At 42.9% G+C, this 26763-nt stretch overlaps 1 protein-coding gene and 1 long non-coding RNA gene across 17 annotated transcripts in view; one reads left to right on the forward strand and one right to left on the reverse strand.

Moving 5' to 3' along the window:
* RALY (RALY heterogeneous nuclear ribonucleoprotein) overlaps nt 1-26763 on the forward strand; it is a 94593-nt gene that overhangs the window by 47542 nt on the left and 20288 nt on the right. The window lies entirely within an intron of this gene.
* LOC146395270 (uncharacterized) lies at nt 829-9324 on the reverse strand. Its single transcript, XR_014832215.1, has 3 exons — nt 8970-9324; nt 7103-7220; nt 829-5904 (listed from the first exon to the last, which is right to left on the reverse strand). It is a non-coding gene; the product is annotated as an uncharacterized LOC146395270 (long non-coding RNA).

Below are 26763 nucleotides of genomic sequence, written 5' to 3' on the forward strand. Positions count from 1 at the left end.
AGTACTATGTAAAACCATTAGATACCATCCATATGTAAGGGACAATTATGTTAGTAATTACGGTCCTAGAGACTTGGGACAAGGTCTGAGAAAGTCCAGGAGCAGTTGCAGTACATCATCCTTCAAGGTGTAGGGGCTGAATTTCTTACTAAAGTGGACTCGTAGCTTAGTGTTAAGGCAGGAGGTTCACTGTCTGCCAGTGTAATCATCAGAAGACTCCTGGAGTTTTCTATGGAGAAGATCTGAGGGAGTCCATCAGGGCAGCTCATATTAAAAGTAGCTGTCCCTGTTCCTTTTCCACTCAGGAATTTTGCCCACATTTTATTGCTTTGGTTCCAGAGACAGCTAGCTTTCCTGATGGTTGCTGTCACAGGGAAAGCGACAAGGCCCAGCTCACTTGAGGGGAAGGAATAGTGTGCAAAAGGTTCTGGGCCCCATCAGGCCCTGTGTCCTCCTCCTCCCTCAGTTTTCATTAAAATGAAAGAAGGTCTTTCTGTCCCATTGGATCAGCAAGCCTGACAGAAGAGGGACTGACAAGTCCTATAAGTCAGATCAGCTAGAGGGCAGTTTTAAGGATGTTGACTGTGGCAGAGTTAGGATTCTGAGCGTAAGAATAAAGCCAAGAAATCAAACACCCAAACTGGGTAACCATAAATCAGTAAACCAATGTCCATGAGCAACTGCAGTGCCAGAATCCTGAGATGAGTAGGGCAGGAATAAACGGGATTTGAGATCTAGTGAGGCAGATGCAGAAAAAAAAAAAAACAGAAAACAAAAAACCTAAAACTATACTACAAAAGATCACATTAACCCCAAAACAGAAATTGCCTTTTTTTTTTTTTTTTTTTTTTTGCTTTTTAGGGCTGCACTTGCAGCATATGGAAGTTCCCAGACTAGGGGTCGAATGGCAGTTAGAGCTGCCATTGGAACCTTAATCCACTGAGTGAGGCCAGGTATTGAACCCTTATCCTCAGGGATGCTAGTCAGGTTCGTCCTTGCGGAGGCACCACAGGAACTCCAGAAATAGCTTCTGTTGAATCATTTGTCATTTAGTATTATCCGAATCTCTACTGTTGTCCCTTCCTCTCATCTCCCTCCCCTCCCCTCATTTCCCCAGTTAGCGTAATATGTCAAGAGTAACTGTACTAATAAGTGCATAGGGCAGGGGATGAAAGTTATCTTCAGTATAATTGATCTTGAGGAAGATTAACTGCATCTTTCCCACTGTTGTATGTACTTTTGAAAACTTTAGGTCATATGCTGCTAGGGAAAGAGAGGAAGCTTTTAAATCTTTGAAGCCAAAGATTTAAATCCTTCTGATCTGACATTTATTTCCTATATTACTACTAACCTCTCCAAGCTATAGTTTCCTCATCTGCAAAATGGAAACAGTAATGCCTATACAGTTATTGTGATGCAAATAGGAGATAATGGGAAAATGCCTGGCCTGGATTGGTTGAAATAAATTCTGATACCACGTGTTCAGTGTTAGATTGTAGTAGAATGTGGAGTATTGTGACACAGGCTCTCGGCAAAGCATTAAATGTCTCTGGGCCTCAGTTTTCCTCAGTTCCAAAAAGAAGGAATGAAGTAGAAAGTTGATCTGTAATTGCTGATGTGTCTCTTCCAGTTCTGTGCCTCTGAAGGCACTTGGTCTATAGTTCAAAGGAAGAAAAGAGTCAGGAGGAAAGAAAGAGCCATTTATCTAAAAGGAAAAGTATCTAGTAGGAGTTTGCTGCAGGGGCAATGATCTGCCTTTCAGCCAGTACTTGGAAAAGAAATATCAAAGAGAAGATCAGAATGGTCTGGAAGGTTGGAGACTGAGGATATAATGAGTATAATGAGACTGTAAGGCATAGGACCCAGTTTGTTCTCCATTACTCAGTTTCCTGGTGTTCCCAGCAAGCTATTTCTCTTTTTGCAGCCCTCATATCCCCATCCGTAAAACGAATTTGGTGATGTATTCTCCAAGGATCTCTTTAGGCTTCCTAAAATTTCATTATCCTGTTTCTTCTGGCTCTCAAATTGGTTTGTACCCCGGGTTTTACTGTTGATGTTGAGGATTTCATTTATAGGAGAAAGTTTCTTAACTGTTGAGGCTTTGTCTGGCACCAGAGTATGTATTTAGAATGCTCTTGAAACCATAGTTTTAGGCCACTAAGAACCATAAAATTTTCAAGTCCAGAAATGCTTTGGTCCACTTGGCCTGACTTCCTCATTAACACTAAGAGATGATGCAGCAGAGTAGAAAGACTACTGGCTTTGACAGCAGACCTTAACTTCAGATTCCTGCCAGTATTAGCCTAACCTTTCTGAACCATAGTATCATCATCTGAAAATGCATGATAATAGAGTAGGCACATAAAGAATTATTATTTGGAGGAGAAAGAAAAAAACTGAGGACTAAGAGATGCTGTTACCTGCTCAGAATCAAGCTAGACCAGAACCCAGGTCTTTTGTGTCTCAGTCCAGGACTTGCTTTTCTGGCACCAAGGTCAGCTGTACCCGTATGTATGTAGTAGTGAAGACTGGAACTGAAAGGATGTCAGCTTTCTTAACGTCTCCGCCAGCAGTCTTTTCAATTCCCCTGTGGTGTGTGTCAGTAACACAGCACGTTCTTGTTTTAGAAACAGGCACTTCATAAGCACTCCTGTTTGATTTGCTTTGGCTGGTACAGGATCCAGATGCTCTTAGAATAGCACAACAGACTCTCCAAATCAGCCCATTCCCATTCTGAGTCACTCACAGCTCTCATCTGCTTCTGGCTGAGGTTTGTGCCCTAGTCTTCCCTACCTGTCATGTGAATCACATTCAGTCATCTTTTGCACTTTGTCCTTTCCCCTTGATATAAATCACATTTATTGAGTACCTACTATGTGCCAGGTACTGTGAATAGGTTAATTTGATATCTCCCTTAATCTTTATAATTCATTAAGTTACTAATAGCTGCACAGGGAAAAGCTGAGGCTCAGTGAACTAAATGATTTTTACTAGAGGCCATTTACCTAGTCTGTGAAAGAACTTGGGTTTGAACTCAGCGGTACTTCTGCCCCCATAGACCCCATATACTTTGTATAGTAAGCTCTTTCCTGAGTATCACACTACCTCTGGCCTCTGCCCTTCCAGGAGGGTAGAGTGTTCAGGAATGGCCAGGAAGGGGCATTCAGTGACTTTGGTATAATGGAAATCTCTTCCATGCCTTCAGTACATTTTCTTCTGCCCTGTCTTGCCTCAGACCAACTTCTCCAGGATCTAGTTGTGTGGTCCATAAGTTTAAGCACCAAGCCAGAGGCCAGGTTTCCATCTTCAACATGGAGGCTCTAGCAAAAAGTGTACTTGACATTTTCAAAAGTTGAATGAGGGGAATATGCCAAGCAACGAGCCCCTTCCTTACCTGTATGCCCAGCTCTGAAATGGAGGGAAGGAAGAGAGAGGGTCTCTGCATCTGAAGCGTGATGAACTTCCTTCAGGGATTTGGCAGGAGAGATGTACACAAGTAAAAGATTTCAGAATAAGATTGCTCTAATGTGTCTTCAAATCTGTTATGACTTTTCAGCTTACAAAGCACCTTGAGATCTTAGTATGAAGAAACTGAAGGCATCTAACTTTAGGTGGCAGAGTCAGGGGCTAGAGTCCAAATGCTTAGTCTTGATAAGGTCAGTGAGGTCCAAGGCCTCCCTGAAAGTGTTTTGTCTTTGGTCTTGGGTTCCACTCAATCTTCATTTGCGAAAGGGGCAGCTCACTAGTCTGCCCTTTTCTGAGTACGCCCTGCTCTGCCCATTTGTCCCCTTCCTTACCCCTTCCTACTCAACTGCTAGGGTCTTCTTAGTAAGACCTTCTTCTAATGATAATGTTTTTAAGCATAGGGTAAGCGGTGATAGTTTTGGCTATTTTCCCTAGGATCATTTGCCATAAAATAATGGAATTTTAGGATGTCAGAGTGGGAAGAGACCTTAATTAACAGTTATCAGTTTTATGGAAGAGCCCTTTATTTAAACACATAATTCAATATCTAAAACAGAGCAGCTCTGTTTGATGTGACATTGAGGGGCCAGTCCAGTCTACCAGTCCTGTCCTCATCAAAGACGGCCTCTGAGGCATCTTAAACCAGCGGGGTTGCCAGGAACACAGTTTGTCAAACAACACTGACCTAGGTCAATTCCCCCCTTTTATAATTGTGAAATTGAGGCCCAGCAAGGGGCAGTAAGTAGTATGCCCAAGGTCACACAGTAAATTAGTGACAGGTCTCCTGACTCTCAGCCTGGTGCCCTTTTTTGCTACACTGAGCTTTATGTCATTTCATAAGTGACCACTTGTTCCACTTTACTAACATCCTGCGCCTAGATGTCAGGCTTCTTTTGCCTCTTGGCATCTGGTTTCCATGAGGTAGGCAGGCTTGAGGGTGAGTATACTATGTCAAAGCATAATTTTCATACATGTGAACACTGTCAGGTTTTGTTTAACTCATTAATGTAGCAACTAGCAGAAAGAGAATAGCTGGGAGAATAGATTTATGTTGTTAGTGAAAAAAGATTGCTGAAATTAGATCCAAAATTAATTAATGTCTTAATGAAAATGTAATGTTTCATAATATCTTCTCTACAAAAAAATAGTACATATTCTCAGTTTTCTACACATTAACCTCTAATTTTGCAGAGTTTTAAAATATTTGAAGTCTGTTTGTGAACAGTAAATCGAATGAAATTCCATTCTGCAAGAACATCAGATAACTCAGATGCATACTAAAAAGAATGTCTTAACATGACTTTAAAAGGTTATACAGTCATCTTTTTGCCTAACCTCCAGTTTTGGGATAATTTTCGTTAGCAAAGCATGGCTGAAAATGATTAGAGCCTCTGGTATTAAAGCTGGCTAGACCTTTCCCAACTTTGAAAAGCATCTTTCTACCTCAGGGCACGGACCCAACTTCTTGGCTGAAGCTTCTGTAAGTAGCAGCCATCAATCAGCATGATCTTGAGCTGTCTCCTATAGCCCTATTCACTGGCTTGGAGCTTGGCCTTTGCTAATCCTAGTCTTGGTCATGGAGGCCTTTTCTTTGCTTCTGGTTATCCTCAAGGCCATCTTGGATGCAGAGAGGTCAGAGTTCTATCTCTAGGAAGTTTGTTGTGAGCAGAGTTTTACTCAGGTAAAGTAGGCAACTGCTTTCATTATGTGGTTTTGTCTCTGAATTGTTTTGCCCATCTTCTTCCCACTGTTACGACCTGAGGCCAGATCTTAATCTCTCACTGACTTTAATTGCCAACTAACTTGTCTCTGCACATCCAGTCTTTGCCTCTTAAATATAACCTCCTTTTTCTCTCCGTAGGTTTTAAGATACAGATCTTATTCCTATCACTTTATTGCTCATAAAACCTCTGGAATAAGTCCAGCCTCCTTAGCATTACATTCAAGGTTCTGCAAATACTATTTCTCCCCTTTCTTTCCAGTTTCTTCTCTAATCCCATAGGAATTCATATTAGAGGGTAGAAATACTAGGGACACCAACTTTGGGACAATATGAAGGAAGAACTACCAGATTAAGTCCACCAGTGAAGGTTAGGAAGTGTAATTAGTTGTGGTGCTATGTTAACATCCAATATGGTAGTAAACATTTGTGCCTGGCAAAGGGATAGGTCCTTGGGGATAAGAAGGTAAACACATGGTCAAGGCCGTTGCAGCCCATAGTTTATCAAGGTAAGTAAAGTAAGTAGATGGCAGTGATAATGACTATTAATGGATGTGTGTGGAGTGCTTTGGGAGCATGGAGGAGGGGGGACACCAACTGCCTGAAGGTTTCACAAAAGAGGTAATATTTGGGGGGAGGGGAGAAGGAGTGGGATGAACTGGGAGTTTGGGGTTAGTAGATGCAAACTATTAAATTTAGAATGGATAAGCAATGAGGTCCTACCCATATGTACATGGTCTCTTGGGATAGATCATGATGGAAGATAATATAAGAAAGGGAATGTGGAGTTCCTGTTGCGGAGCAGTGGAAACAATCTGACTAGTATCCATGAGGATGCAGGTTTGATCCCTGGCTTCGCTCAGTGGCTTGGGGATCCAGCGTTGACGTGAGGTGTGGTGTAGGTCACAGACACGGCTTGTATCCCATATTGCTGTGGCTGTGGTGTAGGCCAGCAACTATAGTTCTGATTCAACCCCTAGATTGGGAACTTTGCTATGCCACAGGTGTGGCCCTATAAAAGCAAAAAAGAAAGAAAGGGAATGTATATATATTTATGGCTTGGATCACTTTGCTGTACAGCAGAAATTGGCACAACATTGTAAATCAACTATAATAAAAATATTTTTTAAAAAGAAGTGATATTTGAGTTGGACTTCAGGAATGTAGCATTTGACAGTTGTGAAAGATGAGCTACTTGGCATTTGTGAAGGGAAGTCTGTGGCTTCTAAGCAAAGGGACCAGAGCGGAGAAAGGCACGGAAGATTTCATGTGTGTCTCAGAGAAGAGTAAACAGTCAACTGTAGTTAGAGCATAAGACTTCAGGAATGGAGTGTGGTTAGGGTTAAAGTTATCAAAGTTAAGTTGGGGCTAAACTGTGTAAGGCCTCATATTTTAAGTTAAGGAAATAATGTGTGTATTGTATTTCACATCTAGCAAATAATAATTCTTTTTTTTTTGTTTTTGTGTTTTAGGACCACACTTGCGGCATATGAAGGTTCCCAGGCTTGGAGTCGCATTGGAGCTGTAGCCACCTGCCTACACCATAGCCACAGATCTGAGTTGTGTCTGCAACCTACACCACAGCTCATAGCAGTGCCGGATCCTTAACCCCCCCTGAGGTAGGCCAGGAATCGAACCTGCGTCTTCATGGATGCTAGTCAGATTCGTTTCCACTGAGCCATAACAGGAAATCCTAATAATTCTTTAAGTAATATGTATTCGTCTGTTTGTGCATGTGTGTAGTTGTGTGTTAGTTTGTGATTGTTACATTTGGAAGTGGTTTCCCCCCCCCCCTTTTACTTTTTGGGGCCATACCTGTGGCATATGAAAGTTCCCAAGCAAGGGATCGAATCAGAGCTGCAGCTGCTAGCCTACGTTACAGGCACAGCAACGTGGGATCTGAGCTGTGTCTGTGACCTACACCACAGCTCACAGCAACACCGCATCCCTGACCCACTGAGCAAGGCCAGGGATCAAACCCACATCCTCACGGATGTTAGTTGGATTCATTTTTTGCTGCACCACAATGGGAACTCTGGAGATGGTTATTTTTAAAGACCCACTGAGGCAAAGCAAATAACCTGAGCCAAAAGGACAGGTTAGACCTAAGCTCATGCAGGCTTGAATATTGAACTTCTGAGATGTTCACCAGTTCCACAATCCCACAAGTTAATCTTACTTAACATGTCAGAATTGGAAGGAACCTCAGGGACCAGTAGTTGATACATTCATCCATTCAACAAATGCTTGACACTGTTCTTGTGGCTGGGATATGGCAGTCAACAAAGACTGCCTTCATGGACTCGTTTTAGTTGGGGAGATGGAAAATGAATAAATCATTAAGAAAGATATGAGCCTGTTTGTAGAGAAACTAGAAGGCAGACAGGGTGGTTGGAATAGCACCCAGGAGAAAAGAAGCAGGAAATGAGGTTGGAAAAGGGATAGCTGAGGCCAGAATATACAGGGCCCATGTAGTAAGTTAGTACAAAGCCAGGATTGGTACCATCCTGATTCAGCCTCTCTTCCCTTGCCTCCCTGCTTTCTTCTGGCTTTTAGCCAAGATTAACTCAAATCCCATTTAATTCCTTTATTTTCTTCTCCCTCACTCAGCTCTCTTTCCCTAGCCCTCTGTCCAGGGCTCCTGTCACACCATTGTTCTGTTTCATTTCAGTCTTCTTTGCTTAATCATAGCATTAGCCTTTCCCAGACTCAGATTTGCACACATGGTCTGGTAATAGAGTGATTCCTGGAAGATCAAAGCTCCTTGGACATCTTCTAGTTTGATCCCCTGGTATTAGAAACCCAGAGAAGACAAGTGACTTGCCCAAGGCCACTTACCTAATTAGTGGCAGAACTTGATTTCCTTTGCCTCCCAGTCTCTGGCTTTTCATTTTCTCTAAGCTAACTCCCTTTAGTGTCCAGCAAAAGGGAGTCAAGTTGTGACCCACATAGTTGGCAAGAGCAGCTAGCATTCAGTGGCCTTCTGCCATCTGCCCTTAAGCTTTTTAATTTGCTCTTTGTCATGTGAGTTTACTGTTTTATTCTGGCCAATGTCTTTGAACTATCACCCTTTGCAAAGACAGTATGTTGCTAAATTTTGCACCCTAGTTCATGCTACTCCCCCACCCCCTTTTTCTACCCCTCTTCTGTTCTTAACCTCTAGGCCTGTCTTTAAAACCCAGCCCCAGTCTTATCTTGAGAGAAGCAGCGTAGAAAACACATACAGTGCTTGGAGTTGTATATATCTGAGTTTGAATCCCAGCTTTGGCTAATCTTGGATAATTTACTTGACCTCTGAGAACAGTTTTCTCTTCCTTAAAATGGGAATGTTAATACCTCCTTGATGAGATCATTGGGAAGATTAAAGTATTCTATATGGAAATTCCCATTGTGGCTCAGTGTGTTAAGGACCCAATGTTTTCTCTATGAGGAAGCGGCTTAGATCCCTAGCCTCACTCAGTGGGTTAAAGATCCAGTGTTGCCTTGAGCTGTGGTATAGGTTGCAGATGCCGCCCAGATCTGGTGTTGCAGTGGCTGTAACGTAGGTTGCAGCTGCAGCTCTGATTAGATCCCTAGCCTAAGAACTTCCATATGCTACAGGTTTGGCCATTAAAAGAAAACTGAAAGTGTTACATGTGTATACATGAGCATTCTGTAAAGACAAACTTAGTTGTTCTTCCTCAAAGGCTGTCCCGAATGCCCTCTCTCTTTTTCCTAATATCTAATAACCAACACTTCTTAGATGAGTTTCTGTGTGCCAGACACTGTGCTAAAGTGCCTTTACTTTTTTTTTTTTTTTTTTTTTTTTTTGTCTTTTTGCCTTTTCCAGGCCTGCTCTCGTGGCATATGGAGGTTCCCAGGCTAAGGGTCGAGTCAGAGTTGTAGCCACCGGCCTACGCCAGAGCCACAGCAACAAGGGATCCAAGCCACGTCTGCGACCTACACCACAGCTCACGGCAACGCCGGATCGTTAACCCAGTGAGCAAGGGCAGGGATTGAACTGCAACCTCATGGTTCCTAGTCACATTCGTTAACCACTGCGCCACGACGGGAACTCCTAAAGTGCCTTTAAAAAGTACTTATGTTTTCTTTGTTTTGTTTTGCTTTTCTTAGGGCCACAGCCACGGCATATGGAGGTTCCCAGGCTAGGGGTCCAATCGGAGCTACAGCTGCCAGCCTTCGCCGCAGCCACAGCAATGCGGGATCCAAGCCACATCTTCGACCTACACCACAGCTCACGGCAATGCCAGGTCCTTAACCCACTGAGCGAGGCCAGGGATCAAACCTGCAGCCTCATGGTTCCTAGTGGGATTTGTTTCCGCTGCGCCACAATGGGAACTCTTTAAAAAGTACTTGTTATTGGAGTTCCCATTGTGGCGTAATGGAAACGAATCCGACTAGGAACCATGAGGCTGCAGATTCGATCCCTGGCCTCAGTCCCTGGGTTAGGGATTGGGCGTTGCCATGAGCTGTGGTGTAGGTCACAGATTTGGCTCAGATCCGGTGTTGCTGTGGCTGTGGTGTAGGTCAGCAGCTGTAGTTCTGATTCGACCCCTAGCTTGAGAACCTCCATATGCTGCAAATGGGGCCCTAATAAGCAAAAAAAAAAAAAACCAGTACTCATTACAAATATGAATCTATGAGTCTATAATTGACTTAAAATAAAATTATAAAAAGTTTTTTATTTTTCCACCATATCTGGTTTACAGTGTTCTGTCAATTTTCTACTGTACAGCAAGGTGACCCAGTCGCACATATGTATATACATTCTTTTTCTCACATTATCATGCTCCATCATAAGTGACTAGATATATATATAGTTCCTAGTGCTATATAGCAGTATCTCACTGCTTATGCATTAAAAGTTATAAAAAAATTTTAAACCACTTATCTCATTTTTTCTATATTTATTATTCTTGCTCTGTATAGTGAGATGCCATGTTAGGATTCAGTATTTTCTTGTGTTTCAGTTGTTGCTATTTTCTAGCTGTGTAAATTTGGACAAACCTTTTGACTTCACTCAATGTTTTTCCCACCAGAGCCCTAAAATTCCATCCCATAACCATTTGGAAATCTGACTTGCTTACCCTCTTGCCTTGGAAAATGTACCTCTTTTGATGACATTGCAGAGGCAACCTGGCTGGCACTGTGTGACTTAGGACAGTATGGGAGGCAAAAGAACTGGGTGTCTGGGAACTATTAGATCAAGGATTGATACCTCTTCATAAATCAAAAGACTTCTAGGCTAGAAATCTAGAGGTAGTGTTGATGGTGACTTTACTTGGATTATGTTCTGGGGATAAATGGGATTGCCAGCTTTATTGCGTGGAAGACCAGCAATGCACAGGCACTCTGATTTGGACTGGGGCAAAAGACCATCTATTTATGGCAGTGTCCATCATGACTTTGGCTGCCATCTCTGCCTTTCAGGACATCAGTTGCTGCTCCCGTCAGCTCCTGGGTAGGGTTGCTGATGTTTGATAGAATTTGCTCTGGAACTGCATAGATGTGAGTTCAAATCTCTGCTTGCCAGCTACTGATTATGTTCCTTAGCTAGTTCTTCAACTGGTTCCTTAGTTTCTTAAAATTCTCACTTACCTCTCAGGGCCTCAGTTTCTCCTCCTGTAAAATAGTGCTGTTGATATCTACTTTGAGGGCTGTTGTGAGGAGAGTCAGAATACCTCACGATTCAAATGGGTGTCATACAATACCTGATACTTGGGTGAATGGCAGGTTGATCTGAGGCTATTAGCTCTTTGAAGACTGGTGTCCTTGGGAGCTGACATTCAAATCAGGGCTGCTTTGATTCTCTGACCACCTCCCAGAAATGCACTAGACCCCCTCCTTTCCTTCTTCAAGTTCAGGCCCCAGAAATGTTGGGCAGTCTCTGTATCATCAGGTCACATATCTGAGTGAGCAAGATTGTTACTAGCAGACATACAGGGCCAGGGCAGGTAACTCAGGCAGCAGCCGATGAACAAAAGGCTCCTCTCTGTTCCCAGTAAATTGGTCCTTGGGGAGCCTAGCTTTGAAATTCTAATTGACACAGGAAGGAAAAGATTCATTAGGCTCTGGACTCATTAAAATGCTCTGCTGCTTACCTACGATTTATACTTGGCACTTTGTCAGGAGGAATTAAGTAAACCAGTGGGCTGGGAGGCTGCTGACAGCATAGTTCAGTGTGCCTGCTGCTGTTCATGGTCAATGATGTTGGGCCTTCCATACTCTGGAGCATACAGTGGCTTCAGAAGTTCCTCACCCTTAAGACTTAGCATGAATCTGAAGCTTCATATTTTATCAGTGCTAAAAGGACCTTTTGAGATCATTTATAGACAATATCTTACTTATGGTTGGTCCAAAGAAGAACTTGGGCTTGCCTGAGATCTCTGAGCACAGCAGTAGTGGAGTTAGTATTAGAAATGATCAGGCCTCCTGACTTCCAGGGTTGCTTTCTAGGAAGCTTTTCCCTGCATCACCTTTGGATTTCTAGAGCCAGGTTTTAATTCATTCAGCCAACAACAGATACAACAGATACCTGTTTTTGTTTTTGATTTTTTTTTTTTTTTGTCATACCCACGTCTGGCAGAAGTTCCTTGGCCAGGGATAAAAACATGCCACAGCAGTGACAATGCCAGATCCTTAACCCACCGAGCCATGGGGGAAGGGTCTTCATTCTTTTTTCCTTATTCTGTTCCATAGCAGTGATTTCCACTGGTCTGTCTTCCAGCTCGCTTACTCACTCTTCTGCCTCATTTATTCTTTTTTTTTTTTTTTTTTTTTGTCTTTTTGCCATTTTCTTGGGCCGTTCTCTCGGCATATGGAGGTTCCCAGGCTAGGGGTTGAATCGGAGCTGCAGCCACCAGCCTACGCCAGAGCCACAGCAACGCTGGATCCGAGCTGCGTCTGCAACCTACACCACAGCTCACAGCAACACCGGATCGTTAACCCACTGAGCAAGGCCAGGGATCGAACCCGCCACCTCATGGTTCCTAGTCGGGTTCGTTAACCACTGCGCCACGACGGGAACTCCTGCCTCATTTATTCTGCCATTGATTCCTTCTAGTGTATTTTTCATTTCAGTTATTGTATTGCTCATCTCTATTCTTTATTTTTTTATTTTTTTATTTTTTGTCTTTTTGCCTTTTCTGGGGCTGCTCCTGCAGCACATGGAGGTTCCCAGGCTAGGGGTCTAAATCGGAGCTGTTGCTGCCGGTCTACGCCAGAGCCTCAGCATTGTGGGATCTGAGCTGCGTTTGTAACCTGTACCATAGCTCACGGCAACGCCAGATCCTTAACCCACTGAGCAAGGCCAGGGATCGAACCTGCAACCTCATGGTTCCTAGTCGGATTCATTAACCACTGCGCCACGATGGGAACTCCCTCATCTCTGTTCTTTAAATTGTCTAGCTCTCTGTTAAATATTTCTTGTATCTTGTCTGTGCCTCCATTCTTTTTCTAAGGTCTTGATTTACTATCATTACTCTGAATTAATTTTCAGGTAGATTGCCTATCTCCACTTCACTTGGTTGTTTTTTTGTGGGGGGATTGTCTTGTTCCTTCATTTGAAACATACTTCTTTGTTGTCTTGTTTTGTCTAACTGAAATTTCCTCAGGCTGCAGGATTCTAGCTCTCTTGCTTCTGGTGTCTGCCCCCTGGTGGCTGAGGTTGGTCCTGGGGCTTATGCAGGCTTCCTGGTGGGAGGGACTGGTGTCTGCCTACTGGTCGGTGGAGCTGAATATTGTCCTTCTGGTTAGCAGGGCTGTGTCAAGCAGTGTGTTTAGAGGCAGCTGTGAGCTCAGGACTTCAGGCAGCATGTCTGCTGATGAGTAGGGTTGTGTTCCCAACTTCTTAGTTATTTGGCCTGAAGCATCCCAGTGCTGGAGCTGCAGGCTGTTGGGTAGAGCCAGGTCTTGCAGATGAATATTCCCTGGGACATCTTCCATCAGTGTCCAGTGTCCTTGCCCCCACAATTGAGTCACAGCCAACCCCCTCCTCCCACAGGAGGCCCACAGGTAGGTCTGGCTGAGGCTCCTGTGGAGTCACTGCTTTGCCTTGGATCCCAGTGCACATGAAACCTTGTGTGTGCCCTCCAAGAGTGTAGTGTTTGTTTCTCCCAGTCCTGTGAAGCACCCGCACTCAGGCTTCTCTGGCCTTCAAAGCCAAATGCTCTGGGGACTTCTGATACTAAACCCCCAGGCTGGGAAGCCTGACGTGGGGCTCAGAACTCTCACTCCCTTGTGAGAACCTCCGCAATATAATTATCTTCCAGTTTGTGGGTCACCCACCTGGCTGGTATGGGATTTGATTATATTAGAAAAGCACCCCTCTTTCTGTCCTGTGGCACCTTCGTCTTTGGATGTAGAATATATCTTTGGGTAGGTTCCAGTGTATTTTGTCAGTGATTGTTCAGTTGTGATTTTGGTATTTTCATGAGAAAAGGTGAGCTCAAGCCCTTCTACTATGGTATCTTGTCAGGGTATTCTTAATTATAATATTAAGATTTTGGAGATTTTCTACCAATTTACAGATGAGGGAACTAAGGCTTAGAGAGGTTAAATATTGTTTATGGTCTTATAGCTTTTGACTAACAAAAACTAGGGTTATAAATCCAGATCCTGTGTTCTCTTTTGCATTATAGTGGATCTGAACAAGTAAAGTAAAAAGTAAAAAGATGGCAACCTTTCTGCTTCTACTTGAGTGCAGATTTCCCTCTCCCTGCACTAAATATGCAAAGAATGGCTTCAGTATGGAAAAAAACAGACTTAAATTGGCTGGGGAGAAAGAAAAGGAGCTTATTTCAAGTCTTTCTCAAACTGGGCTTTGAAATTTTAAGACCATGTGCTCCAGTGCTCTGTCAGCTCCTGCTGTTCCCGCTCATGACATTTACAGAGTGCTCTCTGAACTATTATGTCATTGGCTACATAGCAGCTTGTAGTGCAGACAGAGCTTGCTTTATAGGTAGGTAAATAGGTCTACAGAAATTAAGTAATTTGCCCAAAGTGACTGAATTATTCATGCCAGAATGAAGACTGGAATCCAGGGCTCCTGACACTATAAACAGAACCTCTTAAGTCATAGAAGAAGGATCTTTTGATTGACTCAGTTCATACAGTTCTTTTTTTTTTTAAATGATGTTTATTTTTTCTATTATAGTTGGTTTACAGTGTTCTGTCAATTTCCTACTGTACAGCAAAGTGACCCAGGCTCTCTCTCTCCTCTCACACACACATACACATTCTTTTTCTCACATTTTGGTCCATCACAAGTGACTATATATAGTTTCCTGTGCTCTACAGCTGTTCTCAATGCTTATCCACTCCAAATGCAATAGTTTGCATCTATTAACCCCAGACTCCCTCCCCCTTCCCCTCCCCCTTGGCAACCTCAAGTCTGTTCTCCAAGTCCATGAGTTTCTTTTCTGTGGAAAGGTTCATCTGTGCTGTATATTAGATTCCAGATATAAGTGATATCCTGTGATATTTGCCTTTCTCTTTCTGATATACTTTACTCAGTATGAGAGTCTCTAGATGGCATTATTTTGTTCTTTTTTATGGCTGAGTAGTATTCCATTGTGTGTGTATACCACATCTTAATCCATTCATCTGCTGGTGGACGTTTAGGTTGTTTCCATGTCTTGGCTATTGTGAATAGTGCTGCAATGAACATACGGGTGCGTGTGTCTTTTTCAAGGAAAGTTTTGTCCAGATATGTGCCCAAGAGTGGGATTGCATACAATTCTTGAATATAACCCATGAGCCAGAGACTTTGCTTAGCAAGAAAACCTCTGCTTAGGCTCAAACCATCTTGGTGCAGTGCCTTCCTCTAAGAGCAGGAACTTTTATTATTTACTTCTCTGTTCATGGCCACGGCTTGGTTCCAAGAATGCTTTGCTATTGTTTTTGGCCTTACTCTGCCAGAAGCTGAAGGGAACAGATGGCCACAGTGGTGTGGATCATGAGGGTGTGATCCCAGGCAGAGCTAGAGGATGAGTAGAGAGCCCTATATCTACTGCTGTTTTTATGCCCAGGTGCCTGCCAAGGTATTTTCCATCCCAGAACAAACTGAAGCTGGCCAGTCCTGCCCTCTTCCCCCCCCCCATAACACAATATACTTGTTGATCTTCTGGATAGATTTTATACAACAGCTTCTGTGGTCTTCTAAAAAGACCCTTTAGACCTAGTCCCTATTTTCCACAAATTAAGGAGTCTTACGCCCCAAAGGTAATCTGACATCTCCTTTATCTATAGGCCTTCCCATCCTTACAGTTGATTTTACTCCTGACTCCTTAAGTAGATTGGCTACTTACTGTGACTCTAACAAATAGCCTAGATAATAATCAGTACTGAGAAATTGACATGTTTTCAGTTCATCCAAATTCCTAACTGGAAAATTCTAAGGAACTCTATTTTGGGAAGTGGCTGGAATAAGGACAGTTGATTTCCATGATTCAAAGCCTGTAAGAACCTCAAGTACCTCAGAAAAATATCATGAAAGGAAATATTAACATTTGTTCACAATATTTCAAATATCCATTATATTCATATCTTTATACATTACAGAGCACTTTCATGCCTATCATTGCCTTCAAGTCTTAGAATAATTCTTTGAGGGAAGCTGTCCAAGATTTACTCTTCCCACTTGACGGTTGTGACCAGGGAAGTTTAGGGAAGAAGGTTAGTGGTCATCTGATAACCGTGGCGGCAGAGCCCCAAACACAACCAAGATTTGGGAGACAAGTAGTCCTGGGTTTGAAATCTGGTGCTCATCACATTTAAGCTGCATGACCTTGGGCAAGTTACTTAGCCCCTTCAAGCCTCAGTTTTCTTCTCTGTAATAGGAGGATAACAGTATTTAACTCTTATGATTGTCTAAGATTAAATGATATAATATATGGAAAATTCCAGCACAGTTATAGAACAAGTATTAGGAGCTCAGTAACTGTAAGTTTCCACCTTAAGTTCTTATTTTCTGAGTCTTTGAAAATTAGTACTCTCACTACAGTAAAATGAACTACATGTAATAAATTTCTGTAAACCAGAGTTATCATTTAAGTGCCTCACTGGGTTAAGAGAACTGGATTAGTGGGAAGCAAAAGTGCTTTAGGCACTGGCTAAGTAATTCTGATACAAATCACAGTGAGTTAAAGCTGACAGAGACCCTAGAGATAGGTTCCAGTGTGTCTTTCCTCAGAAGGGATGTTAGTAACTTAGGGAAAGTTAGCCCAAATAATGCAAAGTACATTTCTCTAACTGTTGACTTCTCAGAGCCTTAACATGCTGGGGACGGGGGGAAGAAGGGCATGGAGTGTGCCAAGTTTCCTATTTTTATTTGATCTTGGAGCCCCCTTCTGAGGAACTCTTACTAACATTTGAAGAACACTGGCTTTTCATGGAAGAGTTCCTGCAACAGTGATCTGGTTCACTTCTTCCATTTTCTGGATGAGGCAGTTATGATCTGTAATTAAGTTTTTTTGTTTTGTTTTGTTTTGTTTTTGTCTTTTTGCCATTTCTTGGGCCGCTTCAGCAGCATATGGAGGTTCCCAGGCTAGGGGTCGAATTGGAGCTGTAGCCACCAGCCTACGCCAGAGCCACAGCAACGAGGAATCTGAGCCGCGTCTGCAACCTACACCACAGCTCACGGCAACACCGGGTCCTTAACCCACTGAGCAAGGGCAGGGATCGAACCTGTAACCTCATGGTTCCTAGTCGGATTCGTTAACCACTGCACCACAACGGGAACTCTTGTAATTAAGTTTACATAGCCAGTGCACTGAAGAACTAAATCTAAAGTTCAGGGAGCCTGACTTCCTCTTGGTCCACTCCACTATTTACACTCCATCATTCTTTCTCTTCCAGCCAGCAAATCATAAGATTACAGACAATTCTGCAAACCACTAATCAGAGAGAATTGTTAGAGCATCAAGCTTTCTGTTTTGATGAGTTTGTGCCAGTAAACAGGAAAATGAGGAAACAATAGGCTTAATGGCTACCAAATGTTTCTAAACAGTTGAAAGACCAGAGGTCAGGTAATTTTAGCTCAGGGTCTGGAAAGATGCCTCCTACCTACAAAGTTGGGGTTTTTTTTGTCATTTTTTAGGGCTGCACCCGTGGCATATGGAGGTTCCCAGGCTAGGGATATAATCGGAGCTGTTGCTCCTGGCCTGTGCCAGAGCCACAGCAACGCCAGATCCAAGCCAAATCTGTGACCTACACCACAGCTTACAGTAGCACCGGCTCCTTAACCCACTGAGCGAGGCCAGGGATCGAACCCGAAACCTTATGGTTCCTAGTCGGATTCATTTCCGCTGCGTGATGATAGGAACTTCTACAAAGTTTTAAGTCTGTTCTTGTTTTAAGAAGTTTCTGCTGCATCCAGAGGGCTCATCCAAGAGGTCCATAGTGCTCTTCCCAGTGATGAACACTCAGACATGGGTGACTATGGGAAAGATCCTAAGAGGGGTTTAAAGAGAATGTGTCCAAATTTCTGCTCTTCCATCCCATCTCCATCATGGAATTCAGTAGTTAGAAATGTGCTACTTGATTCCTATCCAGACCCTGGCACAGGGAGTTATCCTGAGCATTTATGTGGTGAGGGCACACATCTGGGGAGTTCTCTGGTGGTCTAGTTGTTAGGATGTGTTGCTTTCACCAGAGCAGCCTGGATTCATTCCCTGAGAACTGAGATTGCACATCAAGCTGCTGCATGCAATGGCCAAAAAGATTTTTTAAATTAAACAAACAAAACCCCACCTTTGACACTCAAAACAATCCTGTGGCATAGAGGTTATCTTCTGTGTGTCATATGAAGATCCTAAGATCCAGGATCTGACAACAAATTAGTGATGTGTTCATTGTTGTATTATAGGTGCCTAGTGCAATCCTAGTAGTTTTTTTTTGGTCTTTTTAGGGCCGCACCCATGGCACATGGAGGTTTCCAGGCTAGGGATCGAATTGGAACTGTACCCGCAGGCCTATGCCACAGCCAAAGCAACGTGGGACCCAAGCCGTGTCTGCGACCACAGCTCACGGCAACACCAGATCCTTAACCCAGTGAGCAAGACCAGTGAATCTGCGTCCTCATGGATGCTAGTCACATTCGTTTCCACTGAGCCAAGACGGGAACTCCCTCAAATATTTATTAATTAAAAAATTAGTACATTCTCAGGGCTGAACTTCAGTCTTCAAACTCTTTGTCCAGTGTTCTTTCCGTTAAGCCAGCATGATGGGATCCAGTGTTTGGGCTTATCTCAGGGTCACTAGAGAATTCAGAGAGGGTGGACTGGGTCTCCTTTGCTGTGTTGATTTCTGATAAGGACGGCAATTTTTAGCCTTTGTTGTTCTTTGCTTGGTGAGGACCTTGTACATCTTCCCCACCTAGAAAGCCCAGATTCAGCAGTTTCTGGGCTACAGATTCAATCTCTTGAGTCTCTGCTTCCTGTAGTCTACTGAACAAAGACACCACTTGCTCTGTCCCTCCTTTGTTTTCTCTCTCATCACTATTTTGCTTGTCCTTCTGCCCTGCTGATGGATGACAAACTTGGTTTTATCTCATGAACACCAAATATAGTCACTTCTACAGAGCTGCCATATAAGGAATACTGGGAATCCACTGACTCAAATAGTGTCCACCTAGGATTCTCTCACCTGCTAGTTAGCAGAAATTCACTGAGCATCTACTGGTTGCCAGGGCAGTGCTGGAGGCTGGGATTGCAAAGATTAATAAAAGAGTCTCCACTTTGTAGGCGTTCAGAGTCTAATGGAGAGAGGGAGATGTGTAGATACAAAAGTCCAGTGGATGTTGCTGCAACAGAGGTCTGTAGAGAATATCAGGGTCCAGAGGAGGGAGTGACTCTTCTGCCCATGGCATGGGAAACAAAGGCTTTCCTGAAGAGTTTTCATCAAGGGCATGACATTAATGGCATTGGGCTCAGAAACTTCTGGCTCCAGCCTCCATCACCAAATCACAAATTGGTTCTGGTCCTGCTTTATTGATGAAGCAATCTCTCTTAACCTTATTCAGTGTTAAGAGTGTGATATTTGGAGCCATGTATTAAATGGGGCCAACAGTAATAATAATTCTATTTAGAAAATTCCTGAATGCTTACCTAGCTGATAAATCATTTATCTCATTGATTTCTCACAACCTTATGGAGAAGGTACTATAATATTATTCTCATTTTACAAATGAGAAAACTAAGGCACAGAGTTAAGTCATTTACCCAGAATCATACACCTGATACATGGCAGAGCTGGGGTTTGAATCCAATTAGTCTGACTCCAGAGTCATTGTCCTGAAAGAGTCTCATAAGGGCCATTGTGATCTTGATATAATTCTTACCTCAAAGAGTTGTTGTAAGAATGAGAAGTAAAATACTTAGCAATGCATCTGCTATGTAATAAGCCATTAATAAATCATAATGATCATTTATTATATTATTGCACAGCCTCTCCTGAAGGCTAGAGTGGATTGGACTCCTGCAAATATGTCTTCTTTCTGTCTCCCAAGTCTCCTGACTTCATTATCTGTACTGCCTGCTTTTTTGTTTCTTAAAAAGCATAGATGAGGAAGGGGGTGGGGACAGTGGTAGATGGAGTTCACTTCAGCAGATACTGCCTGAGCACCTACTCTGAGCCAGGGTCTATCCTAAAAGGTGGGAAGGATGCCAATATTAAATAGCTTGTGATGCATGCCATCTAGAAATTCACAATCTAAGAGAGGAGATGACACGAAACAGATCATTTTTAATACAGTCTCTAAGATGGATCAGCACATCAGACCCCATTGCCCATAGCTCATATCACAACTAGCAGGGCAAGAATGACTTGCTGTTATATTAATTGTTGAGATAATCATCCTGTTAATATCCTTGTCATCATTAAAGCAGATGTTATTAATGTAGAAATTAGTAATACCTTAGAGAAGGCCAGCAGCTACTCAAAGGAAACTTTTAACATGCTCAATTGGAAAAACCTATTTTATTTTTATAGGGAGGACATGTGGGGCACTCCTAAACTGCCAGTAGGGATGAGGGAGTCATTGACTTGAGGAATGTACTATGGGGAAGGATTTATGTCTCTCAGGCCTCCCTGCTGGCTACCCAGTGTGCTCCTTATCACATACTTTATAGTTTCTTGTCCTCAGGCACTTTTTTTTTTTTTTTTTTTTTTTTTAATTTGGCAGAATGAGCAAGAAGAGGGTAGTAGCTGTCTGAGGCAGGAAATCTGCCAAGACAGGCAGTGACTGAGCATCTGCTGAGAGTGGCAGGCACTATGCCAGGGCAGCAAGGGTTTCGTGAGTGTATGTATTATTGCATGAGGTGCCTCCAGTTAGTTGATCCATGAGTATTATGGGAACCCCTGCCATGTGTCTAGCAATGTACTAGGTGATGTGAAAAATACTCTCAAAGTTCTGCGCTGCTGCAAGAGAAGACTAACATAGAAACGAACTGAGTTGACACAGAAAGAGTGCGCTGATCAGGAGTTAACTTGTATGGTTCAGACTTTCAACACCTGTAGGGACTTACGAGTGCCTTCTTACTCAGCACTGTCCTGCATATGACATAGGAATGGATCATGGCTCCTATGAAGTCCAGGCTCTTCCGCCCACAAGGCCCTTTCTCTCTCTCTCTCTCTCTCTTTTTTTTTCTTTTTTTCCTTTGGCCACTGCACCTGTGGCATGTGGAGGTTCCCAGGCTAGGGGTTGAATCAGAGCTACAGCTGCCAGCTTATGCCATAGGCACAGCAACTCAGGATTGGAACCTTGTCTACAACCTACACCACAGCTCATGGCAGCACCGGATCCTTAACCCACTGAGCGAGGCCAGGGATCAAACCCACAACCTCATGGTTCCTAGTCGGATTCGTTTTCTGCTGCACCATGACGGGAACTCCCCATAAGGCCCTTTCTGATCTAGCTTCTTCCAGGTTCTCTGCTATCATCTCTTGCAATATTCAGTTTATACTCTAAACTCCAGCCGCAGTGCGTATTATTATTCTCTAAATATGGAAGCGCTGTCCAGCCTCCACAACTTTGCTCATGCTGTTTCCTCCTTCCTAAATGTTCTCTCTCATCTATGTGAGGACTGACTTCAATTCATCCCGATGGATAAGATCATAACTTTTTTAAGATCATGCTTTCTTTCTTTTTTTTTTTTTTTTTTTGTCTTTTTGCCATTTCTTGGGCCGCTCCTGCGGCATATGGAGGTTCCCAGGCTAGGGGTCTAACTGGAGCTGTAGCTGCCAGCCTATGCCAGAGCCACAGCAACTCGGGATCCGAGCCGTGTCTGCAACCTACACCACAGCTCACGGCAACGCCGGATCCTTAACCCACTGAGCAAGGGCAGGGACCGAACCCGCAACCTCATGGTTCCTAGTCGGATTCGTTAACCACTGCGCCACAACGGGAACTCCAGATCATGCTTTCTTGATGACTCCTCTGATTCCCTCTTCTCTCCTGTCCCTTTGGTAAGGAACATGGCCTCTTGAGTTCCCATGTGTCCCTGTCATAGCTGTTATCAAAATGAAACATAGGTTCTGGTTTTCCTGAGAATCCCCACCACCGGACTGTGTAGACTGAATTCTTCCAGCATAGGAATTGTACTTTGTACGTGTCCGGAAGAAACAGGTGCTTTAATACATGACTTTTTGGATAAATAACAGCTGAATTTTCAATATGTTATTCCTCTGCCTAAGAACCTACAATAACTTCTTTGTGGCATTCAAAACTCTCTGGACTCAAAAATTAGTATGACAATCATGGTAAACTGTTATCTTCATGTATGCATGAAAACAACACTGAGGATTTGCTTCTCCCCTAACCTGTTACCCCCTCGCACTCCCCACACACTAAGACATTCTGGTGAGGTTGCCAAGAAAGTGGCTTTCATTGGCGATAGCAGTGTAAATTGGTATAGCAGTTTTGGAAAATAGGCAGTATATCTCAATTTATACATTTTGACACCATAAAGAGACTGTCCTAGGGAAATAATCCGATATATAGAATGAACTTTCCCTCAGGTGCTATTCTAAATAAAATGGTGAGAAATTGGAAAAAGCCAAAATGCCCACCTTAACTATGACCAGTCTAAACTATGATAAATCCATTCATGGGAAAACTGAGTTAATAAAAAAATAATTATTTTTAAATGGTGCTTTTTGAAAACTGGGCAGCCATAATAACAGATATGTTATATATATAATGTGTTATAATGTTAACTGAAAAAAACCTATGTTACAGAATTGAATGAATGATCTAACTATATAATCCAAGTATAATGCACAAGAAAAAACATTGGAAAGAAATATACCAAAATGCTAACAATAGTTATGTCCTATAGCGGGGTTGGGATTTAGGTAATTTCTTGTAGTAATTTCAAAAAATAAACACACTAAGTATAAACACTGAAATTATTGGCTAAGAATTTTGAAATAATAAAGCAAAACTTTAATTTTGGTTTTAAGCAAAGGAGTCATGTAGTGATATTGTTCTTGTGACCATTTGGAGGATGAATTTGAAGAGTGGTAATATGAATGGAGAGAGAGGGCTACATTCTAAGGATATTTAGGAGGCCAAATCAGCAGGGCTTGGTTCAGTTTGTGAATCGGGAAATGATTTGATATGTGAAGGGAATAAGTATATGCCTAGGCTCAGGGAATTTAAGGATTTGTCCAAGGTTACATAGTAAGCGGTTGATCCTGGTCTATCTCTGTCCAAAGTTCACGCTCTTGCTCCTGCGACTGAGATATCTATTAAAGTTTGGGGAGGAGTTCCCGTCGTGGCTCAGTGGTTCATGAATCTGACTAGGAACCATGAGGTTGCCGGTTCAATCCCTGGCCTTGCTCAGTGGGTTAATGATCTGCTGTTGCCGTGAGCTGTGGTGTAGGTCGCAGACGCAGCTCGGATCCCACGTTGCTGTGACTCTGGCGTAGGCCAGTGGCTACAGCTCCTATTAGACCCATAGCCTGGGAACCTCAATATGCTGCAGGAGCGGCCCTAGAAAAGGCAAAAAGACAAAAAAATAAATAATAAAAGTTTGGGGAAACTTTTTTTTTTTTTAAACCAGCCTCTGCAGTACGGAAGCTTGTTTAGTGTAGTGTCTTTTTTGAGGGGAAGGTGGGCCAGAAAGGGTTAGTTAATTCTTTCTAAGACAATGATAGGGGAAAAGACCATAGACACTACAGCTGATTTTGTCATGATCAGTTGAATAGATTATTTTAGAAGTTCATTAGGTATTGGGCATGTTGTGCATATTGGGGGCTTTTTTTTTTCCTAAGTTGTTATGGTTCATTGAACTTTTATTTGATGCTTGTGGCAGAAGGGCTTCTTGCACTTAGGTATGCAGGTGTGTACCATATCTCATGCAAATGAGCATTTTGGTTATTATGACAAATTTATCAATGATGCTGCAGTTGTGGAAGTGAAAGAGTTCAGATTGGCATCCTCCAACAAGGGGCAGTGTCTAAGCAGCTCTCCTGAAATGAAAGAGTTTGCCTGAGCAATAAATGCTCCATTCCCATATTGTATCATATAGATTAGTCCAAGAAAAGGTGGTTTTGACTTTGAGTCTGTACTTTGGAGTCTGATACTTAGGCTTCAGGAAGAACCCAGTTCATACTAACTTGTTCATTATGTGACCTTGGACAATTGCCTTTGTCTCTCTGCTAAGACTGTAAAGTGGGTGTGACTTATAATTTCTCAGAGGATTATTGGGTATGAATTTGGTAGCTTTACCTTTAACTGGAGAAGAGGCTTTTAAACCATGTTAAAGGAGTTGAACTTGATTCTTGGTGGTGAAAAGCTGCTGAGGGGTCTTAAACAGGAGACAGGGACACACTTGGCTCAGTGGTTCATCCATGAGACAGTGCTTAGTAATATTTGTGGAATTAGCCTTGCTACTTGAGGGACAGAGACAGAGTGTCTGTGACAGTGGCACCATTCTCAGTCGTCATTAGTTGGGCCAAACATGGTAATGTGGAATGATTCTTAGAGCCTTGAGTTATGTTGTAGATCAGCACCCTGGAGAGAGGTCAGCTTTCTTCCCTTCTCTTATTGGAATGTGGGGGAGTAAATATATATATGCCAGGAGTTCCTCTTGTGGCTCAGCAGGTTATGAACCCAACTAGTATCCATGAGGACTCAGGTTCAATCCCTGGCTTGCTTAGTGGGTTAAGGATCCAGCGTTCCCATGAGCTGTGGTGTGGGTCGCAGAAGTGGCTCAGCTCCCATGTGGCTGTGGTGTAGGCCAGCAGTTGCAGCTACGATTTGACCCGTAGCCTAGGAACTTCCATATGTCAAAAGTGTGGCTCTAAAAAGCAAATAAATGCCAGCGCACGTGCCATTGGCAGCATCAAGCCTTTGTGGAGCTGTGAAGGGGTGGCATTCAGTGTTTTCAAAGAGAAGGATTGTTGTAATGAGGAAAATATTGATTCCACATGAAAGGATTTTAATCAGCTGCCCTTAGCCCTGAGAGACATAGTTCTTGGCTGCAGTGCCAAGTTGTGCACCATCTACCACCTGCTTCCAGCTGACTGGCTCAATGCCAGGATGCCTCTGTCCAAGAAGACCCATCAGCTCTCCATCCCAGAGAATATAATATCCCTGTCCACATTTTTGTAGCACATCTTAGGTAATAGTATACTCCCATATGTTACCTCCTTTGACCCTCACAACAACTTGCACTGCAACTGGGCACGGTGGGGATTTTTATCCCTGTTCACAGATAGGGAGCCTTGAACCAAGCTCAGAGAAGTAAAGTGCCTTCCCAAGTTCATGGAGCTAGTAGAAGTGAGGTTTAGAACCTAGGTCTCTAGATAAGCAGGAATTCAAAGCTAATAATTCCCTATTACTGTTTTAATCTAGGGGGGCAAGTCCTGCCACAGGAGGGGTTAGACTGCCCTCTCTGTATTCCTCTAATATAGGCTGGAAAATGGGAACGTGTGCACTACCATGGCACATTCTTCTACAGCCTTATTCAGAATAGAGTAGCCACAGGATGTGGAGGTTCCATTGGAGACATAACAGTGAGCAAGCAGAGGTTTCTTTCAATTTCAGCCCTTGGAGCATTGTTGCCCAGAAGGGGAGTTCAACCTGCCTTCTAGTCCTCAAGGTACAAAGAGAATTTTCTGGGAACCTTCACATAGGGCCTTCTTCCTGCTCCTCTTCTCAAGTTGTATTCTCTGGGGACTGCTTTACTCTAGATACTCATTTCTTTATTCATTCAATACTTAATGAGTGCCTACTTCTGTGATTCCTTTTATGTTCAAGGCACATTTCCAGATAGTAAAATTTCGGCAGTATGCTTGAAGAGAGTTTATTGCATCCATAGTGATAGTATTCTTTCCTTGATCACACTTCAGCTCTAGATCAATATTACAGTAGAATTCACCTTTTATAATCACAAGAAAATGTTCTGGGTTCCAACAATAACAATAATAACAGTAGCAGCAGCTAATATTTGCGTATTTTCTAATGTACCAGGCATTGTTTTAAACACATTATTTAGATTGTTCTATCCTTTAGCAACCCCAAAGATATGTATCACTACCCCCATTTTATAGGTGAGATAACTGAAGCACAAAGAACTTAAGACACTTACTGAAGGTCATGTCACATAGCCAGTTCATTGGCAGAATGAAGGCATTTGGCTTCAGGGGTTACTCTCTTGACCATATTACAAGGCCTCTGACACAGCAGTAAGCATTTAGGTTTTGGCTCCTGCTTGATGGTAGGCCCTTATTCACAGCAGCATGTTATACCTCTCTCTACATAATATCATATGACCCACTCAGTTCTGGGTTATGCTGAAAAATAGCACCATATTAGCTCAGTTAGAACAAAAACAAGTTTTGTTCACTGATGAAAATTTAGCCACACACCTAGAAGATTCAAGGTACACTATGTGTCTTGGCTCACTGGTTAAGAGCTACTCATCTGCCCTAGACCAGTCATACTCTTGGGTGTACAGTGGCATTCAGGAATGAATCTGATAGCCAGCTTGCTCTCAGGCAACTCCCTAGAAGAAGAGAGAAGACTGCTGTATAAACAGCTGTAATACAAGACTGAAAATTGGAAATACAAAAAGAGGATTACAATATGTTACCCCTTCCTGGCTGGTTTCCTCTCGTGTGGGGAGGAAGGGTCTAGAAATACTAGCCTCTTGAGAAATATACCTTACTTTCAGGTCAGCAGGCTTCAGGAACATGTTAGTCCTCATCAAGCCTAGATCATTTTGGTTGCAGGATATATCAAGACCTAGGGCAGATGACCAAGATAAATCACCTCCTAAAGTGTTTGATGGCACATCCTTTATCTTATCTTTGGCCTGCTTTTGTCCTCTTTTCTTTTTCTTTTTTTCTTTCTTTTCTTTCTTTTTTTTTTTTTTTTTTTTTTTGCTTTTTAGGGCCACACCTGTGGCATTTGGAGGTTCCCAGGCTAGGGATCCAATCAGAGCTACAGCTGCCAGCCTATGCCGCAGCAACGCAGGATCTGAACTGAGTCTGCGACCTATATCAGAGCTCACTGCAACGCCAGATCCCCAATCCTCTGAGTGAGGCCAGGGATCAAACCTGAAACCTTATGG

Source organism: Sus scrofa, chromosome 17 (assembly GCF_054392235.1).
Source record: "Sus scrofa isolate SSC_HxYL_T2T_F1_AM1 chromosome 17, Sscrofa_HxYL_maternal_Yorkshire_Landrace_v2.0, whole genome shotgun sequence".
Taxonomy (NCBI): domain Eukaryota; kingdom Metazoa; phylum Chordata; class Mammalia; order Artiodactyla; family Suidae; genus Sus; species Sus scrofa.